Here is a 20,502-nt window from a genome sequence, read left to right as displayed (position 1 = left end):
GGCACAGCAGCAATTCATGAATCTGCATATATACAAGTACATACAAACAGACGAGTACTCGAACATCTATTCGACCAAAACACTTAGCAAACAGGCAGTGGAATATGAGCGTCTGCACTTTAGGTGTACAATTGCAATTGCAAGTTGAGGAGGGGTAGCGCTAATCGCATTTTAACTCGAGAGTGTCAAATTTGACTTTTATACGCAAAGGTCAATTTCTGTATACATTATCGACATCAGCATATGTTTAGTTCGTGTGGGAGTTGCGGTGTTGATATGTTTATACAGTAAGGGTGTAAAAATATTTGACAAATGCTGCTGTATGGAATTTCACTTTGGGGAATTGGGAAGTCGTGTTTATGTTACTGGAAGCAGTTAATTGTAATTGTCGTAGCGGATGTTATTGTTGCCGCTGATTGTTGTTGATAGATTTGAGTGGGTTTTTCACTTAATGCCCGCAATTCAGTGGAATGTGTGAAAATGGAAATACTCTAGAGACCGCAAAAGCAACAGATAAGCAACAGCTGATAGCCATCTTCGAGTGGTGTGAATATTTAAAAATATAATATTTGGGAGAGGAAATGAAGATGCTTGTGTTTGCGGCAAATATATAATTTTTAGTGAGTGAGTGAGTGTGATGGGGATGTAATGCGACTAATTTAGGTGTGAGCTGCCTGAAAAAGTGTAAACATGTATTTGAGATCAGTTAATTTGACGATTTTCCTCTATCCTCTATCTCTATCTATCCAATTGCCTCTATCCTTTGCGAAGTAAGTTGTACATTCCCTAAGCACTTGGTTCTTCCATTGGTTGCCCCCTGCTTCCGTTGTCCACTCTTGGATCTCGAATCGAAGAAACTTTTCTTTGCATTTTTTTGCGCTTAACTATATCCATATCGCCGTAGAGTTCATACACTTCATGGTTCCATCTTCTCCGGTACTCCTCGCCCGCCCGGACTGCTCCAAATGGCGGTTAATATTTATTCCAACCAATTTGCTTGGTTCGCCGAAGATTACCAAGACGTTTGAACCAGTATAGAGAAAGAAGTGTTGGAAAATGTGACTAGATGTTTCTACCTCGCCTTTACAACTTTGCCAATTTGCGTTCGGTTGGATTTCTACAGTCTTGAAATCCATCTTGCATCAGATATTGCTCCATGTTATTTTATAAGTGTTATCGCTGGGAACCGGGTATTTCCAAATCAGTCCAAGACTATATATTGCCATTGATAATTAACCTCCGGACCAAGGTCCAAACCCTCCTGAACTGCCACAGAATATATCTCGTACTAGTAAACTGCCCTCTTTAATGCAAGATTTAGTAAGAATTTTGTCAGGAATGTTTTGAAAATCTCTACCTCTCATCTAAGACTAACAAAGTAACCATGTAATAGGCATTATGTTATTGAGGTACTAATTGAATAATGAATAAATAGAACCACTAGGGGGTTTCAAGCCTCCCGAGAGCTTTTTTGCATTTACATAATACCATATTCATCGACTTGAACTGAACTGTCTACGGCATGAAGACAATGCGTAACAGTTCTGGCAATACAGGCTCTAAATTCGAGATTGGCTTATTAAAGGGATTCTAATCTTTTTATCACAAATTTTGTACTTTTAGAATGCAGATCTAATAATCTAAAAATATTTAATTTAATAATCCTATAAATATTTCATGTTCCCGATTAAGCTTATAATAAAATAAATAAATTTGAAGCGCGAAAATTTTTCTTACAACCCACCCATCACAAAATAAATATTAATAATCTTAAAGAAAAATTATTTATTTTCAACAAATTTTGCTGCTAACAACATAATTTAATATATCAACGGGACCACCCACACTTGTCCGCCATAAATTTTGCGAAGGCGATCCATACTTATGTACATATGTATGTATATATAAGTATTTATGTGCATTCTATATACTCGCGTGTAAATTAAAACGCGTCGCGTCTCCACCACCAGCACTTGACACTCGGTGTACGCGTCGTTGCAATCGTCATTACTTCCATACATACATATATATGTACATATTTCTCCCCCGCAACACACCAACTTCGCGCTGGCGTGCATGCCTTGAATTGCCCACCAATACTGTTTATTTTCGCACTGCTTTATTGAGTTTCTTTGTTTCATTTATTTTGTTGCTTTGCGAATTTTAATTGTTTATTGTTCTTTCTCTCCGCATTTCGTTTGAATGCCACCAATGACGCGGCGAGTAACAGCAGCAAATCACAACAACAAGTGTGAAGTGTAAATACGCGCGAGTGGTATTTCAAAATGATTAAAGAAGAACAAAGGAAATTTAAGAACGAAAACAATATCATATCGAAAAGCACAACAACAACAACAAAAATAAAAATTAGAAAAAAATATTTATTTACGAAGAATTGCAAAGAAATGTTGCAAGTGTAGTTTTAGATTTCATAACAATGCTGAAGAAATGTTATGTAAAATCACAAAATTTAAACTAAATATTTAATTGGAAGCATACATGTATAGTGAGAAGAATTATAGCTAGATGGAGATGTGAAAAAGATACTGTTATCGATAGTCAGTCGATTTTGACGACTGCTGTGACCTTTTTTGTGGCTGGGAAAATTTAGTCCTTTTCTCTGCTATTTAGATTGATTCAGTGACTTTAATGTATATTTATGTAATTAAAGGTATATATTTTATACTCTCGCAACAAAGTTGCTAAGAGAGTATTATAGTTTTGTTCACATAATGAGTGGGTATAGGGTTATATATACCAAAGTGATCAGGGTGAAGACTGGAGTTCAAATCCGAATGTCTGTCTATCCTTCCGTCCGTCCGTCCGTCCGCCCGTCCGTCTGTGCAAGCTGTAACTTGAGTAAAAATTAAGATATCTTAATGAAACTTGGAACACTCATTTCTTGGCACCATAGGAAGAGTGCTTTCGAAAATGAGCAAAATCGGACCACTGCCACGCCCACAAAATGGCGAAAACCGAAAACACATAAAGTGCCATAACTAAGCCATAAATAAAGCTATGGAAATACAATTTGGAACATAGGATCGTATTAGGGAGGGGCACATTTGGATGTAATTTTTTTGGAAAAGTGGGGACCCCGCCCTCAAATAGGTTTTTTGTACATATCTCGGAAACCAATAGAGCTATATAAACCAAATTTTCTGCAGTCGTTTTTTTTAGCCACTTCTTAATACATTCCAAAAATGAAAGAAATCGAATAATAACCACGCCCACCTCCCATACAAAGGTTAGGTTGAAAATTACTAAAAGTGGGTTAACTTACTAACGAAAAACGCCAGAAACACTAAATTTTACATAAGAAATGGTAGATGGAAACTGCACTCAGATTTTTTTACAAAATGGAAAATGGGCGTGGCGTCGCCCACTTATGGGTCAAAAACCATATCTCAGGAACTACTCGACCGATTTCAATGAAACTTGGTTTGTAATAGTTTACTTACATGCCAATAATATGTTGTGAAAATAGGCCAAATCGCTTCACAACCACGCCTACTTCCTTTATACTAGAACTTTGAAGACAATCTGAATTGTTTACTTTACAATATATAAAATAAGAACTAGTGAAGATATCGGTGCAGAACTTTGCACAAATACTATGTTTATAGTGTGGCAGCCCCATTCTAAAAATCGCCGAAATCGGACCATAGGTTTTTAAGGCCCCATATATCGAACACGAGGACCTCGGTGCTTCTAACCTAATATTATGGTTTCCAACTTTCAATGGACGTTATACAATATATATGACGAATATGTGGGTCAAATTGTGTATTATATAATATAAATAAAGTTAAATAAATAAATTGCGAGAGTATAAAATGTTCGGTTACACCCGAACTTAGCCCTTCCTTACTTGTTAAATTTTAAAATCTTTCGAATTCTTAATTGAAGATTAATTTTACATTTGCTGAACAATTGTGATTTAAAAATGAAGAAAAAAATGAACATCATGTTCTCCCATACATATATAGATTTAATGGCTTTATATATTATATTTTGTCGTTAAGGGTATATTTAAAAAAACTTTAAAAACTAAATTGCTCAAGAAATGGAAAATTAATGGTCAATTAAGAATTTAGGAAATTATAGCAATTTAAATATATACACATATATATATGTATATACCCTCCACGACATAATTTTTTATAATTTAAATTTTTACAATTTTCTAAATTAATAATTTTTTATTAAGCATTTCTCTTTTAAAAAATAAGAAAAGCAAAAAAAATTAGCCATCAAATTCTGTCTCCTATACAAATACAGTTAGTGGCTGTATTACATTTTTTTCATTTTTTTCGTGAAGGGTATATTTTTATAATTTTCTAAATTTTGAATTTTACATTAATTTTGCATTTACTGAGAAATGATGATTTAAAAAATATTAAATGTTTCACTCAAGCTCAGGTTCATCTTTAAAGGCCCCAGTTCTCCTTAACACTTTGTCAACCCTATACAAATACAAAAAAAATTTCAAGTGCCACCAAGCCTAAAATAAATATGCTCCAAACCAAAACAACAACAACACTAGCACCACATACTAAATGTGCGACGAGTGTGTGGAGAAAGCCGCAGCAGCAGCTAAGGCGCCAACAAAAATAATTATAAAAGAAGAACCTTTTGAAAATAACGGATGTAATATGATACTTTTGAATGCCTTTGTGCATTTCTTCCATTTCGTTGTTGTGTTTATTTTTGTTTGCACACATTTTTACGGCACTCTCACCCAAGCAAAGCAAGTTGCTGCTTATTAAATAGAAAAGCAAATGTGAGAGAGAGCACCTCCCCGCATTTATAATGCTCACACTCCGCTATTTAGTTAACAGCAATGGTGTTTAATGCGATTTGAAATGCAGCGAATGGCGGAAAATGATATAACGAAAAAAAAACGCAGAACTTAATAAGTAAAAAGAGCAAGCAATGCGAATGACACGTGAGTGGTGTGTATGGCAATAAGGTGTTGAAAAGTGGGTGGAGTAGTGGCATAAAGCTGGAAAGGGTTTCAGTAGCGCTTGCAATAATTTGAATAAAACGAAAAAAGATGGGCTAAATAGGAAGTGTTAGTTGAAAGGAAGTGCAAATAATGTCATTATTTAAAGCGGGGTACAAGAAGGAAGAGCAAAATAAGTAAACCGCAATGGCGGCTTAAAAATGACAATGACATTTGATGGATGTTGAGGTTAAAAAATAAAAGAAAAAAGTAAAATAAGCAAAAAAAAAATAAAAATAAAATGTATATAATAAAACTTAAAAAAAATAAATAATATAAAAATTAAAAACTAAAAGAAAAATAAATAAAATGAAAATAAAAAATACGGATAAAAAATTGTATCAAATATGAAATAATACTAAATATGTATATAAAATTATCATTTTAAAATAACTAAAAAAACTTTAAAAAATATATAAATAAAATGTAATAAAATTTTCAAAAATAATAATTTATCGAAAAACATACATATACGAAGTGTGTTAAAAAAATAACGGGAATTTCAAAATTTCAAGCATACGAGAAATCACTGAAACAGCCAAGGCTATCATAAAAATGGTATTTGATAAGTGTTTCGACGATTGGAAGGGCGTTATCATACATGCATAATATCAAATGGGAACTGTTTTGAAGACGAAAATTAATGTTGACGAATGAATATTAAAGAAAAAAACTTAATTTACCGCTATTTTCACCTCGTACATAATTCTAGTAGTGAAACCTCCAACTTTGATTTTTTTTACAGTGTAATAAGAAAATTCAATAATAATTTGTGTTTCGACGATTGGAGGGGCGTTATCATACATGCATAATATCAAATGGGAACTGTTTTGAAGACGAAAATTAATGTTGACCGCTATTTTCACCTCGTACATAATTCTAGTAGTTAAACCCACAACTTAAATTTTTTTACAGAGTAATAAAATGTAAAAATTCAATAATAATTTATCACAATAATTTCACTTATTTTTTTTTGCGACACATCTACTTCAAATATACTAAGTACTTATGCATATGTAAACATGTATGTATGTATGTCTGCTATTTTTCTCTGCTCTTTTATTATTTGCACTATCTCCCTTTAAACAATTTTTTCCGTGTGTTTTTACATTTTTTTTTTGTTTTTATTTTAGCATTTGGTAATTTGATCCTTTGGACACACTCGCTGCACCATTTGCTTATACCCATTATAATATAATGATGGCGACCGGATCGGTGGCAACAGCAACAACGTGTGGTCTGAAGTGCGGTTTCTGTTGTGTAGTGGGTTTTTGGAGGTGGCATGTTATTATGGATGTGTACTATGTACATACGTACATACATATTTATGTATGAATGTACATTGTATACCCGTATCTATGATCAAGATCAAAAATTTCAATGCATTCATATTTAAAATTGCCTCAATTAATGAACATTTTATATCCGAATATACGTATTTATGTACAAATTTGTAGATTCATTAAAAGTTGTAGTTCACCGAAAAGTTAAAAAAAATTTAATATTTTATTCATGAATTCAATTGTTTGTTATTAAATTTAATATTGTTGAATATTTTGAAAACATGTCATTACTTTTGAATTTAACCGCAATTTGTATAGAAAACATACCACAAGCCAACAACAATACAACTCATAGCCTTCAAAATCAACAAATTAAAAAAGACAAAAGTACAACAACTGCATTTGTACGTTGTTGTGGTAAATTAAAAAAAAATATATATATGAAAAACTGATACCCACAATGCGCATGTCTTTTGAGGTTTCAGAAGCACTGATCATTGCACTCAGGTTACAATTGAAACCCGAAAGTTGCAAATAAAAACATTATAAATGACAGAATTAAAAAATGTTAAAGGGAAATAATTAAATTCGAATTGCGCCAAAGTATTGTGAGGTAAAAACTGAGCAATTATGAATTAGCTTTGAATTAATAGTAATAGCTAAATTTACAATAGTTTAGTTTTTTTAAGTGAGTGCGAAAAAAATGTATTAAGCTGTATTAAATTTCCCTGATACTTATGAAGTTGAAAAATGAAATCTTATGTTGAAGAAGCCGTCTTTAATTCCTCATTTCTCTACTCCCTATCTAATGCTTTGCTGCTTTCTTAAAAATGTTACATATGAAAGCAACAACATGAAAGCAACAACATATTCTTTGGAGCGAAAATAAGTATTTATCCACCAAAGAGAGAAATACAACACGATTCCTCGTGTCTCGAAAGGTTGCATAGTAAGTGTTATGGATTTGCTTCAACAGTTAACTCACACGTAGTATGTTCGATTCGCTACTCTCTAACCCTTTATAGATCTTATCTATGCACTTTTGTAGGTAAATGAGCGAATGAGATCACTTACACTTGAGCTTTAGTAGGCAGTGGAACTATAAATGAATTATGTATGTATTTTAAGTTTCAGCTTATTTGAAGTATTTTGAGCAAATAGCTAATATTTTCCGAAACCTGTTCACTTTGAAATACCCTTTGTTAGAGGTACTTACAAAAATTTATAATTTTCCAATCACAATCATTGTGCTGAGAAGTTGATAATGACTTCTTGGATGCTTTTCTTACATGTTTCAGCTCATCTGAAGTATGTATATTGTACAAAGTCGACGGGAATTTTGTTCAAAATTTATGATCTGTATCTAATACTTTTCTCAACGGGACTGACCTTTTGCTTCTTAATACTTCGTATCGAGTCGACAATTATTTAATCAACCTTTCTATATTCGATTGAAGAGTAGTAATTCAACGGATTGGCAATTAAAATAGTCAATAAATAAGGTTAGTCTATCAATTGTTTCCGAATATTTTAATTCTTAAAAATTTCATTTTCCTTAAAATTGACCAAATTCACTTTAAAACCCCCAAGTATTATGCTCTCAACAAACCCCTGATCGAAAGCCAGACCCATTTAACTAAACAACGAGAAAGTAATTCGCAAATTAGTCTTCAGAAATAAACGAAACTCGCTAAAAAAGACATCAACACATCAAATTATCCAACTTCAGCACAATATCTTCAACACAAATGCGCAGTCTATGGAATACATACAGCTAGTGCTAACCAGCAGCCAGTGAAATGTCGAATCTACGTCATAGGCGCGCACACCTCAACGGTGAGTCAGCCAGCCAGCAGCAGGCGGCGTTGGTATGGCATGTCCAGCGCATAAGGGTGCGAGTATATAAACAACAAACAAGCAAACAAATATGTATGTATGTATAGCAAACTAGAGAGTTCCCTGCGACGATGATGATGATTCGCCATTGCGAGCCGCCGACGGTCGTCGTGGTCTTCATTGTCAACTGAAAGCGCGGAGAAAAGCAACAACTAACAACAGAAGCGCTGTGTAGCGTCATTTGTATGCGACTCTACACATTGCACGTCCGTCCATTCTTGCTGCAGCGCATTGCCTCGCTTGCCGCACCCTGCGACTGTCGTGGTGGTGCTTGTGATGGTGTTGTAAGCTCCCTTGTGTGCGCCTCTCATTTTTGTAGTGACATTTATGTAGCTTGCTGCTGTCTTTATTTGCTTGTTATTGTTGTTGTTGTTGGTATTTTTTGCAGTTATGCCTCCTCGTCCTCCCCACATTAGCGCCTCCTGTGCGCTACGGTAACGCTCGACTGCGCGGCGTTTTGGTTCGTTTCATTTGTTGTATGCATTCATTCGCTCGTTTGTTGCTTTCTGGTTTTATGGTGGTTGCTGTGGCACGGTTATTCGTATGTTGTTGTTGGTTGATGCTGTTCGTTTTGTTGTTGTTGTATTTTTCTTTATTTTCCTACTTGCTGTCAGTCGTCGCTGGTTTTGTTGCGCTTGTTGTTTTTGTTATTACTGTTGTTGGTGTTGTTGCTGACGGCTGCCGGCGGGGCTAAATTCAACAACGTATCAAATTTCAACAAAATGTGCGTGTGTTTGTCTTTATTTATTCCATTTTTTTTTTTTGTTTTTGCCTTCAACTTCCATTTTTCATTAAAATTTCCCCTCTGCGCGCTGCCTTTTTCTGCTTGTGCTTTTTGCGTTTGCTTTCGTTGTTGTTGCTCACATCTTTTTCCTACATGTTTCTTTAACTTTTTTATTTTGTATTTTATTTTTGTATTTAACATTTTTGTGTTTATGAAATTTCTCTTTGTTTGCGCTTTGTTCGGTCTCTCTGCTTGCCCTCTAAAGGTTCCCCACTCTTCAGTGTATGGGAGAATAGGAGTCATTTGCTGCCTGCCCTATGTCGTCGTGCAGTCATTCGCCTCGTGTTTATGTTTGGAAATATCGTCAGCTGTTTTTTTCCTTGGCACGACTTGTGCCAATTTCTAGCTGTTAATTTACTCGTTAGTCATCTTTAGTTTCGCGACTTTAAGCCAAAAATGAATGAACGAAGAAATGTGCGAGCGCATCAATGAATATGCATACATTCCTACGGAAAAAGAGGGACTATAAAGATTGGTAAACCTGACCCAGCGAGATTAGGCAGCTAAGGTTTATTGCAAAAAGTTCGCTTGGTTCGCCAAAAGTATAACTACCATAATGTTTCAACGTCAGTCTATCGAACTCTAGACAGTGGAGGAGGAAATTACTTGATGATGTTTCCACCTGGCGTTCCTTCATAAAACTATGGTAGTTTGCGTCCGGCAGGATTTCCAAACTCACTCTGGGCCGAAAGCATCTCGCAACCGAGCAGGTTCTTGTTGTAGATCATGGTTTACCGAGCTTGCGAGAGGTACAGTGATCACGCGCTAGAGCGCAAGAGCACATCGGATCCCCCTTGATCATGATCCTCGTGACTTAATGCAATTTCGTTGTAAAAAATATATAATAAATTGTTAATAACAACAGTAAGATATTGGGATGGTGGTTGAAAGAGGAGATAGCAGAAACTCTTGGACGCAAGCGGCGACTGTGTTCCCGAGAGAGATCCAACTAAGCTTGACTTAACAACTCGGAGGATTTAATTGACTTCCATACATTTTTCCACCCTAACTGTTCAATTCCTTTAAACTGGAACACTTATTGACTTTTCTAAAGTATTATTTCTGCGTCTTATTTTGCTCCTTGATTTCTTTTTTCCTAAAGGAGAACTATTTCGTTCTGTCCGCTATCAAAATTACCCCAAAACAAGTTTATGGTCTTGTTTGAACGGTCTTCGGATCGCTTTTTATTTCCTTTTATAGACATTTAGATTGTGATCTATGTAGTTAAGACCTGAGAAATCATCTCATAAAATCCGCTGTAAATTATCTCAGGGATAACAAGCTCGGTTCAAAAATATTTTTCGAGCTTGACAAACTTTCATAATAAGTTTGGAATTATCCAAATCATATCGTAGTATCCAGGATACTACCCTTTCACATTAAATTTTTAGTCGTCATCAGAAACGGTTTAAAATATCTATACCTTGTAAGTCAAATTAGGAGTTCTACGCAACTGTTAATCTGTGTAATTGAAAAACTATGGATAAGTCGGAGGCCTTATGCTAAATATATTATGCGCTCTAATCTAAATAGAAGTACAATCGAAAATTTTCGTAAATTTTTTTCTAACGGTGATTGTTACTCGATAACAGATTTTTTTATATACTCGATGTTAAATACCATTTGTCGTTCAAAAACTCCTTAAAACTCATTCAGTTATGGGATAAGGTCAATGGACAAGTCTTAATTTGAAAGAACGAAAAACATAATTTCTTCATTTCAAACATAAAATAAACAATATATTTTATGAAATCTATTTTTTTATGAATTATTAGTAATAACTTAGTGAGCAAATGGAATTTTACCCCGTATTACATACACACTTTTTTGGTATTCCAAAGAATGTAAAACATTTATGGGTCTTCATGCACAACAACCCTATCTACATGACCCCACCCAATTGACACTTGATGAAACTCGCCACTAGAACTCGTTTACGACCTTCATTCAACACTTAACCAAAGCATTGATGTCCACTTGTTTTAGCTGATTTTTTATTACTGCCTCATTCATATATATACGCATATACATACATTCACACATAGAGTAATTGAATAAATGGAATCCTATGTTACGACTTCTTGAATTGGCGTAAAAATATGCCAATGTTGACACTTTTCTCATTATAAATGTCTATACATGTGTTTGTATGTGCGTGCGCACGGAATGTGTATGACAGGAAAGAGAGAGAAGCACGCCCATTGTTGTGTAGAGTGAAACGCCAATAAAAAGTAAAGGTGATTTTAAATGGCTTCACGCCTTTCCAATGGCAAGCAGCAATGCAATTGAAGCACTTGAAAGTGACTATTCATTAACTGCGCAAAGCTTATACAAACGAGGATGTGTGTGTGTGTGTATTGAATGCTTATGCGAACCACAGCAGCAAGTTGAAGTTCATTGTAAGAGTTAAATACGATAAGTAGCTTAAATGTGGTCAAGATAGGAGATGTAAAGAGGGGTTGCTTTTGAAAATAAATATATTTTATCAATACTTACATACAAACATACATATACCTATATTTATGTACTTTAATGTTAAAATTATTGGATAAAAAAATTTATTTTAAAATTAAAAATTAAATTTTTCAAATTAATTTTTTAATAAAATACAAAAAAAAATATTGATTTTAATATTTTTTAAAGTTAAAAAAAAAATGAAAAATATAATTTAAAAAAAATTAATTTTAAATAAAATTGAAAATAATAATTATTTTACTTAAAAAAAAATTAATTTTTAAATAAAATGGAAAATAATAATTATTTTAGAATTTATTATTTAACAATGACAGAGACTAATTAAAAATAATTAAAAGTTATTTTATAACGTTCTTACATTCTTCAAGCACCTGATCTTCATTGTATCGCATTCTTTAACACAAAATCCTAAATTACATACAAAATATGTACATATGTACATTTATACAAATATGTAACTACAAGCATACGTTCACACAATCACCACACACACCTAATAAAAGATTTTAATAAATCGTTTTTCGACCACAAAAAGACATGTTACCATTCAAAAGCAGTAAACAAAAAAACAAGTAAAAAACGAGTAAAAACAAAAAGTGATAATATAAAATGGTATACAGATTTTTTATCAGTCAGCAAAAATCTCCAAATGATTGTCACAGCAGCTATAATTTTTATTATCTTTGTGCATACAACCTTGCGCGCCTTGTGGCTCGTTGGCTGACGGTTTGGGCTATTAAAAATTTACGAAAACGATAAAGAGCATTAAGAAACACGACAACAAATCAGTGTTGTTGGTTGAATTGAAAAACAATAAAAACAAGCAAAGACACAACAAACAAATCGAAAAAGGTGTCGATCATAAATTTTCAAATAATTTATGTGGTTTTTTTTATATACGCAAGCAACACATGTGTATTTAACACACATGTTTGTAAGCGTTAGCAAAAGCAAGCTTGTTGAGTTGATTTTTGTTGTTGTTGGTTTTGTTATCATGATATTTTTTAAGGAAACAGGAGCTTGAAATATGTGATCAACAGAAGTGGTTTAAGTTGAAGAGTGCTGCGGGAGTTAAAAGTTGTTGCTACTGACTGTTATGTTTTGCGAAACATTTTTAATCTGTTATGGGAACCAAACCAAACAATGAAGATTATAGAAAGCTAAGTTCGAAATATTTCTGAAATTTTAAATTAATAAAATAGAAATTGGGGAGAAAAACCTACGTAGAATCTAGCTTAAGATATAATACCACTGATCGAACTCTGCTCAACCAGAAATTTATTGATAATTATTTCAGATTCTTGGGTTTTCATTGGCTCTGGCCTCTACTGCTTCTTCTTGTTGTGATTTTATTATTGTTATTCAGTGAAGGGTCCCATAAATAGAAATAGACAGGAGATTTTACAGAAGAAATGGCAGAGGAGAGCTGCACGCAGATTTAAAAGAAATAGAAAATGGGTGTGACGTCGCCCACTTATGGGTCAAAAACAATATCTCAAAAACTACTCGACCGATTTCAATGAAACATATGTACGTAATACTTTCTTGACACCCTAATAACACGGACGGAATATGGGCGAAATCGGTTCACAACCACGACTATTTCCCACATATAACTCAATTTTGAATTCCATCTGATTCCTTCACTTTATAATATATATGTACATAAGCAACCCATAAAGATAACGGAATAAAACTTTACATAAAGACTAAATATCATCTGTGGCTTCTCTTGTGGAAAATTTTTCGAAATCAGACTATAACTTTTTAAGGCCCCGGATACCGAAAATTAAGAACTTAGTGCCTAAGGGTAATTTTTCACCGAAATATCGTTAAATCTCTCAGATATTTTATTGTAATTCAGGGGAAATTATTAAAATCGGCTCATATAACTTCCATTAGCTCCCATATATATTATTGTTTTTCAAAGTTATTCCGCATATATCGGTTAATAAGTGAGATATCTTAGCAAAATTAGCGTATAGGCTTGGTTATAGTGTACCTTGATGGTGGAAATAAATGAAAACGGTTCAGGAATTACCTCAGCCCTCATATTTTTGTTATTCTATTGGACTTAATGCCTAACATATGAGTTAAATTATCTTATCTTTAAAAAATTACATCAATAAAAAGCGAGAGCATAAAATGTTCGGTTCCACCCGAGCTTATCCTTTCCTTTAATTAAGGTAAATGCTGATCCTCCCTAACAATAAAGTGACTCAACTTTCTTACAACCGTTAACCAATGTTTTCAAGGAAACAGCAATTAATTTTCTTAAAAACTTAACATTTTTTAGTTATTATCATTATTACGCAATAAATTTTGAGATAACTTCGCAATTGCTTTGAAGCAACCATTGATAAAGCGATAATTTTTAACGGTGGACAGTGAAAAAAAAGGAACCCGAAAACGCGGTAAACATTTGTCAAAACTACTTAACAGTTAGTCAAAATTCAGCATTTAAAAAAATTTTTTTGCGACAAAGAACAAAGATTTTTTCTATTTTTGTTAAGCAAAAAAAGTTTTTATTTACGATTTCAAGTAATCGGATGCTTTGTTGTTGCATATAAAAATCATTACATAATTAAAATTTACTACAGTCAAACAAAAATAAAATTTGCTTATTGTCTTAAATGCGCTGCAAATAAATGAATGACCGACAGTATTTTAATTGCGAACCTTTAACATTCTAAATAATAACTTTATCTATGCAAACATACTAAAATACATATAAGAAATATTAATGATCTGTCTTGTGCCCGCATCAACGCCAATTGTCAACGATTGTCATTTTATGTCATCGTTAGACGCTTTTATTGTGACACATCTGAAATGAAACGTGATTTTTTTCTAACCAACTGTAAACTGGTTCTTTTGCGACTTGCATACATTAAATAGAGATCGACTGAATGAACGCTCTATGTACAAAAGTACATACATATTTTCATATACACAAAGCACTTTACAAATTCAGTTACTCATGGCATGCGCTTTTTAAACAGCATTGGAGACATACAGTCTGGCCACGCACAGCTCATTTGTCATATTTCACAGCCAATTGACACTATCAAGCATCAGAGACGCGGACAAGCAGCATTCACATTGCAGCGCAACAACAACAACAACGTAAATATGTATGTATGTCATAATGTGTTGCCAACTGCACTGGACCACCGCCACTGACTCGCCGATCCTCCGTTTTTTTTTCTCGCAGTCACACATCACACACATACACACCAGTTATTGAGCAGTTTCGACACCACAATTGTCGTTGGTCAGCTCCACCAATGGCACACCGCCTCCCCCATCATGCGTGTCACTATGTGTGTTATCAGCACTGATCGTTTCTCTGTCTGTCTGTCTGCGCATCGCATACGCATTGTTATTTCATTGCTGTCGCACGCTAATCTCTAGTCTCGTATCTGACAAATTCCTGATGAGTTTCCCGGCGCGTACTTGGCTCAGTTTATTTAGTCTGCGTTTCTGTCTCTAAGCCGCAGTCACTGTATGCTGCTCCGCTGTTGGTGGCTTTCTCAACAGTATACCATGTTTATGTTGACTAGCGTGTAAGCGTCGAGCTGATTGGGGCTTTTTTACAAGTGTGTAGAACAGTGGTGCCATAACATAATACAAATTTTTCTTCATAATTAATTGAATCTCAATTTAGAGCTGACTGAATTTTTTTCAAAGTTGTACTACAGAGATCATCAAAGAGTTTTAGTATTGCTAGGACAATAGTACTAGTTTATAGCGGATTTCACAGATCACTGAAAGAACTCATATCAAAAAGTGGCTCTAACCCCACGATACTATTTTCCTAGTTTACTCCGAAATGTTTTACAATGATTTTTAATCGATATAGATTAATTGCATAAGAAGCTCAAGGACTCATCTCATCATCTTTTTGAAAAAAGTGCAAAATTTTTTCGACAGTACTAACAGACCTGAAAAATGTCGACGAATGATTTTAATATAATTTTCGAAAATTCAAAAACCGAAAAATTTCAAAACAATTTTAAATTTTTCTTAAATTAGGGTTTTTAAGTGAATATTTTTATTTAAATTTTATTTATTTATTAAAATTTTATTTAATTAATATCATTTATTAATTTATAATTTTATATATTTTTAATTATTTCATATAATTTTCGTTTTCGTTTTTGTTATTATTTTATTATACTTTTAACATTTTGAATATTATTTGCTTTTAATAATATGATTTTTTTAATTTTTATATCTTTTTAGTTTTTATATTTTTATTTTTTTTTTTTTTGGTTTTTAATTTTTATATCTTTTTAGTTTTAGTTAGTTTATAATTTTTATAATTTGTTCTTAACTTTTATGATAATTTTTTAATTATTAACATTTTCATAATTTTTTGTTCTTAACTTTTATTTTAATTGTCATATGTTTTAATTTTTTATTATTAAATTAAAAATTTAATTTTTATTATTATTTTAGTTTTTTTTTTAATTTCTATACATATTTGTTTTGTAATTTTTTATTTATATTTTAGTATTTTTAAATAATTGTTATTTTTTTATTTATATTTTAATATTTTTAAATAATTGTTATTTTTTTATTTATATCTTAATTTTTTTAAATTTTTTTATTATGAAATTAAAAATTTAATTATTATTTTTAATTTTTTTTTAATTTCTATTCATTTTTTTTTTTTTGTAATTTTCTATTTATATTTTAATATTTTTAATTTTTTAAATAATTTGTTTTAAATTTTTAAGTTTTTTATTACATGTTATAATTATTATTTATTATTATTATTATTATTTTTTTATTTATTATTTACTTTTTTTTAATTATTTTTTCAGTATTATTTGCATTCCCAAAAAACCTCAAAAGCGCGCCACAGTATTCTGCTGTTGTCCTCCCAACTCTTTAAGTGTTGAATTTTATGATCTTATTTACGCTGACGCAAAGATTATTACAGTTGTTGCTTATGTTGTGGTTGTTGGCTTTTTTGTTGTTCCTGCTGCTTGGCTGCTAATGTTTTTAAGCGGATAATGTTGACCGCTGGATGACTGGCCGACTGGCGATTGTTGATTGTTAATGTCGCTGATGGTGTGATTGTCTCGGCGATCGCGTACAGCAATGCTGCCGAGTTGGAGTTGAACACCAAAGCGCTGCTCCAACAATGTGTGTAGTTTTGTATGGAAATACATACATACATATATACAGACAAACATATTCTTTTGCAGTCATTTGGAAGTGGCAAGGTATAGCATTCCTTTTATCGTTGGTGAATGCAGAAGAAGCAAGGATGCATGCTGCGTCTGTGGTGTTTGTGGTTACAATCGCAATTCGCAGAGGAGGTGGGGAAGTGGCATGTTTGGAGGATACTGTCTGGCGACGTTGTGGCTGTTGTTAATGTTTCATGAGTTCGTTTGTGCTGCATGCTCATTTGTTTGTCACATTTGTAGTAGTAGTTGTTGTTGTTGTTTTCGCTTTATTAATCGTCACACAACACACTTTTGCCTGATGATCATTTCGCTCATGTTGTTGTTATTGTTTGTGCATAACATTAAAAAGCTGTTGGTGATGGCATATAAAAATCTACAATTACAGCCGATCATCGATAACACGAAGTACAAATATGAAAAATAAAATTGTTAACGAAGCTTGGCTTAAAGATTCGAAAAATACTTTTCATATAATTTCTGTGGGTTTCAATTGTAATTGTCTAGGCTTAAGACTCAGGCGCACAGAATCTGCATTTCACATATAATTTGCGTCCAAGCCTCCGCTCCACATATACATATTTACTATTTACCGCAGCCTCGACAGTCTCCTTGTTGTTTTTGTCGAACTTAATTTTATTTCTGTTTATGTCACAAGCATTTATTTTCGCTGCTACAAACAACATCACAGTCTTCGAAGAAGTCAACAGTCAACAGTGTTTTGGTGTGCCCCTCCACATTGGCATGCCATGGCATTTTGTGGCAAGTGCAACTTCCTACATATAAATTCTTCTCTATATGTATGTATGTAAGTATGTTTGTATGTATATGCGGTCTACAACATTTTTATGCTGCAACAGATCATTACAAATTGCCTGGCTATGCGCTTAAATGTTTCGTCTGCGTTTTAATGTCACACGCAGCTTCGTTCTTCCAACGTTTGTTTGTATGTTTGTTTGCTGCGCTGCAAGTAAGTCAAATTCCAAACATGTATATATGCATTTGTTGTTGTTTTTGTAGTTATGCGTTCCACATGTTCTTCATGGCTGCAAATTGTCTGTTGGTGACAAGATTAACACTTTAACGATAAAGGGTGGCATGTTGTTGTCGTGATCCGGCTTTGTGCTGTTCAAGCGCCCTTAAGCTACTTCTGACTCTGAGGCTGTGATGTGCTCAGTGATCATAAATTCATTTCTATGTATGTGATGTATATTTCGTCAACATTAGTATAATTGCTCTGCTCAAGTTTTATATTTTTATTGTTTTTATGTAAATATTATTTTTAATGGTGTATATATATAATACAAAGATTTTTATAATCATTGTTATTGCTGTTAAGAAATATTTCTCAAAGGCTTCCAGCTAATAAGTCGATCTTTGAAACCTTTTTCATTTCATGTTCATTAATTTTTTAATTATTTTTTTCGTTCTCTTTTAAATTGAAAACTCTCCAGCTTCTCTCTTCTTGTTTGTTGCGCTACGTACGAACACGTGACGATCATTTATTATTAAACCACTCAAGTGTATTTAATTTTTATATTTCCAAGCTAATGCACTTGTGCCAATCCAACAACAAAAAAACAAACAGTAAAAAGCTGCTTGCACACAACCAAAAATAAATAATAAAAAAAAACTTTCTTTAAGCGCCAAGTTGCTTCGGAGCCAAATATCTACAGATTTTATATGAGCGACGCTTTGCTGGCGTGGCAACAAAACAATAACAACTACTTAACGACACATTTATGAATTAATTCCTCGTCAATGAATTTTGAACTTCATTCAGCTAAGAAAATTGTTTGTGATGAAGTAAAGAAAAATACAAAAAGTATTATATACTACACACATACATACAGCTATGTATAAACATACATACACATGCACAAAAGACATGTTAAAAAGTCAGCGAATAAAGCTACATTGAGAAAATAAGCTTATTAAAACCAAAAATGGCCAGCGCACGCGACCACCCACAAAACATTGCTTGGCGCTTAGCCGAGCTTAATTACGCTAAAAGCGCTTAAACTCATTTAATGACTAATAAGCTTTTACTTTTAAGGCTGTATAATTTTCATATTGTTTATATCGATGATTTTAGTGTTTTCAAATGGATAGTATGCTCTTAGAAAAATAAGTTTCGAAATAATTTCTTATGACTTTTTGTTTGTAATAATAAATATTTCCTAAAAAATATGAGTAATATTTATATCAAAGAGAATTATATTAAACTATAGTTCCAAAGGGGGGATGGGGTCATATGTAGAAGTTCACGCAAGTGAGGAAAGTTTCTGATTGCCATTCACTTGGGAGTGGCCAGGAACGATTCTTTTGCATATGACTCAAGCAGCTCACGACTTCCGGTTTTAGACCAAGTATCCCCTGGGTAGCTAACAGACATCCGTTTGGAGGCGAGCTAAAGTGAGAAGGCGAAGCCCGCTTGTGCGGTTGTGCGTAGGGCTTGGGACCCACCACATAAAAAAAATCTCCCCAATGAAAACAAACACCGAGCCTCGGATGAGAAACCCCCCTTTTGATGACGATCCCTGCAAACGTACTAAGGATCATGATTTGAGGGCATGCACCTGGAATGTCCGGACTCTTAATTGGGAAGGTGCCTCTGCCCAGCTGGTTGATGTCCTCATACAACTAAAGGCTGACATCACCGCCGTCCAAGAAGTGCGATGGACGGGACAAGGACGGAAGAAGGTGGGTCCTTGTGACATCTACTACAGCGGCCATATAAAGGAGCGCAAATTCGGTGTTGGATTTGTGGTGGGAGAGAGACTACGTCGCCAAGTCCTGGCATTCACCCCGGTGGATGAACGTCTTGCCACAATCCGCATCAAAGCGAGGTTCTTCAACATATCGCTGATTTGCGCCCACGCCCCAACGGAAGAGAAGGACGATGTGACCAAAGATGCTTTCTATGAGCGCCTAGAACGTACCTATGAGCGCTGCCCCCGCCACGATGTAAAAGTCGTGCTTTGGCGATTTTAACGCCAGGGTGGGTAAAGAAGGTGTCTTTGGCACAACAGTCGGAAAATTCAGCCTCCATGACGAAACATCGCCAAACGGCCTGAGGCTGATCGACTTCGCTGGGGCCCGAAATATGGTTGTCTGTAGTACCAGATATTGATATCATCGGAAGCAACAACCGCGCCGTTTGTTCTGCGTTTTCCAGACTAGATAAAGAAGCGAAGCGTATGGGTCTGGTGGTGAATGAGGACAAGACGAAATATCTCCTGTCATCAAACAAACAGTCAGCGCACTCGCGTCTTGGCTCCCACGTCACTGTTGACAGTCATAACTTTGAAGTTGTATATAATTTCGTTTATCTGGGAACCAGCATTAACAACACCAACAATGTCAGCCTTGAAATCCAACGCAGAATCACTCTTGCCAACAGGTGCTACTTTGGACTGAGTAGGCAATTGAAAAGTAAAGTCCTCTCTCGACGAACCAAAATCAAACTCTATAAGTCGCTCATTATTCCCGTCCTGATGTATGGCGCTGAAGCGTGGACGATGACAACATCCGATGAGACGACTCTTGGGGTTTTCGAGAGAAAGGTTTTGCGCAAGATTTATGGTCCTCTAAACATTGGCAACAGCGAATACCGCAGACGATGGAACGATGAGCTGTACGATTTATACGACGACATTGACATAGTTCAGCGAATAAAAAGACAGCGGCTACGCTGGCTAGGTCATGTTGTACGGATGGAAGAAAACACTCCAGCTCTGAAAGTATTCGATGCAGTACCCGCTGGAGGAAGCCGCGGAAGAGGACGACCTCCACTCCGGTGGAAAGACCAAGTGCAAAGTGACCTGGCTTCACTTGGTGTTTCCAGTTGGCGCCAAAAAGCAA

General features: G+C 34.2%; 1 protein-coding gene across 1 annotated transcript in view; it reads right to left on the bottom strand.

The window, feature by feature from the left end:
• The window catches only part of LOC105216810 (protein sine oculis), a 36,815-nt gene that overhangs the window by 4,753 nt on the left and 11,560 nt on the right, over positions 1-20,502 (bottom strand). The window lies entirely within an intron of this gene.

Source organism: Zeugodacus cucurbitae, chromosome 6 (genome assembly GCF_028554725.1).
Source record: "Zeugodacus cucurbitae isolate PBARC_wt_2022May chromosome 6, idZeuCucr1.2, whole genome shotgun sequence".
In the NCBI taxonomy this organism is placed as follows: Eukaryota; Metazoa; Arthropoda; class Insecta; order Diptera; family Tephritidae; genus Zeugodacus; species Zeugodacus cucurbitae.
Note: the sequence above shows the minus strand (reverse complement) of the source record. Positions and strands in the feature narration are given on the sequence as shown.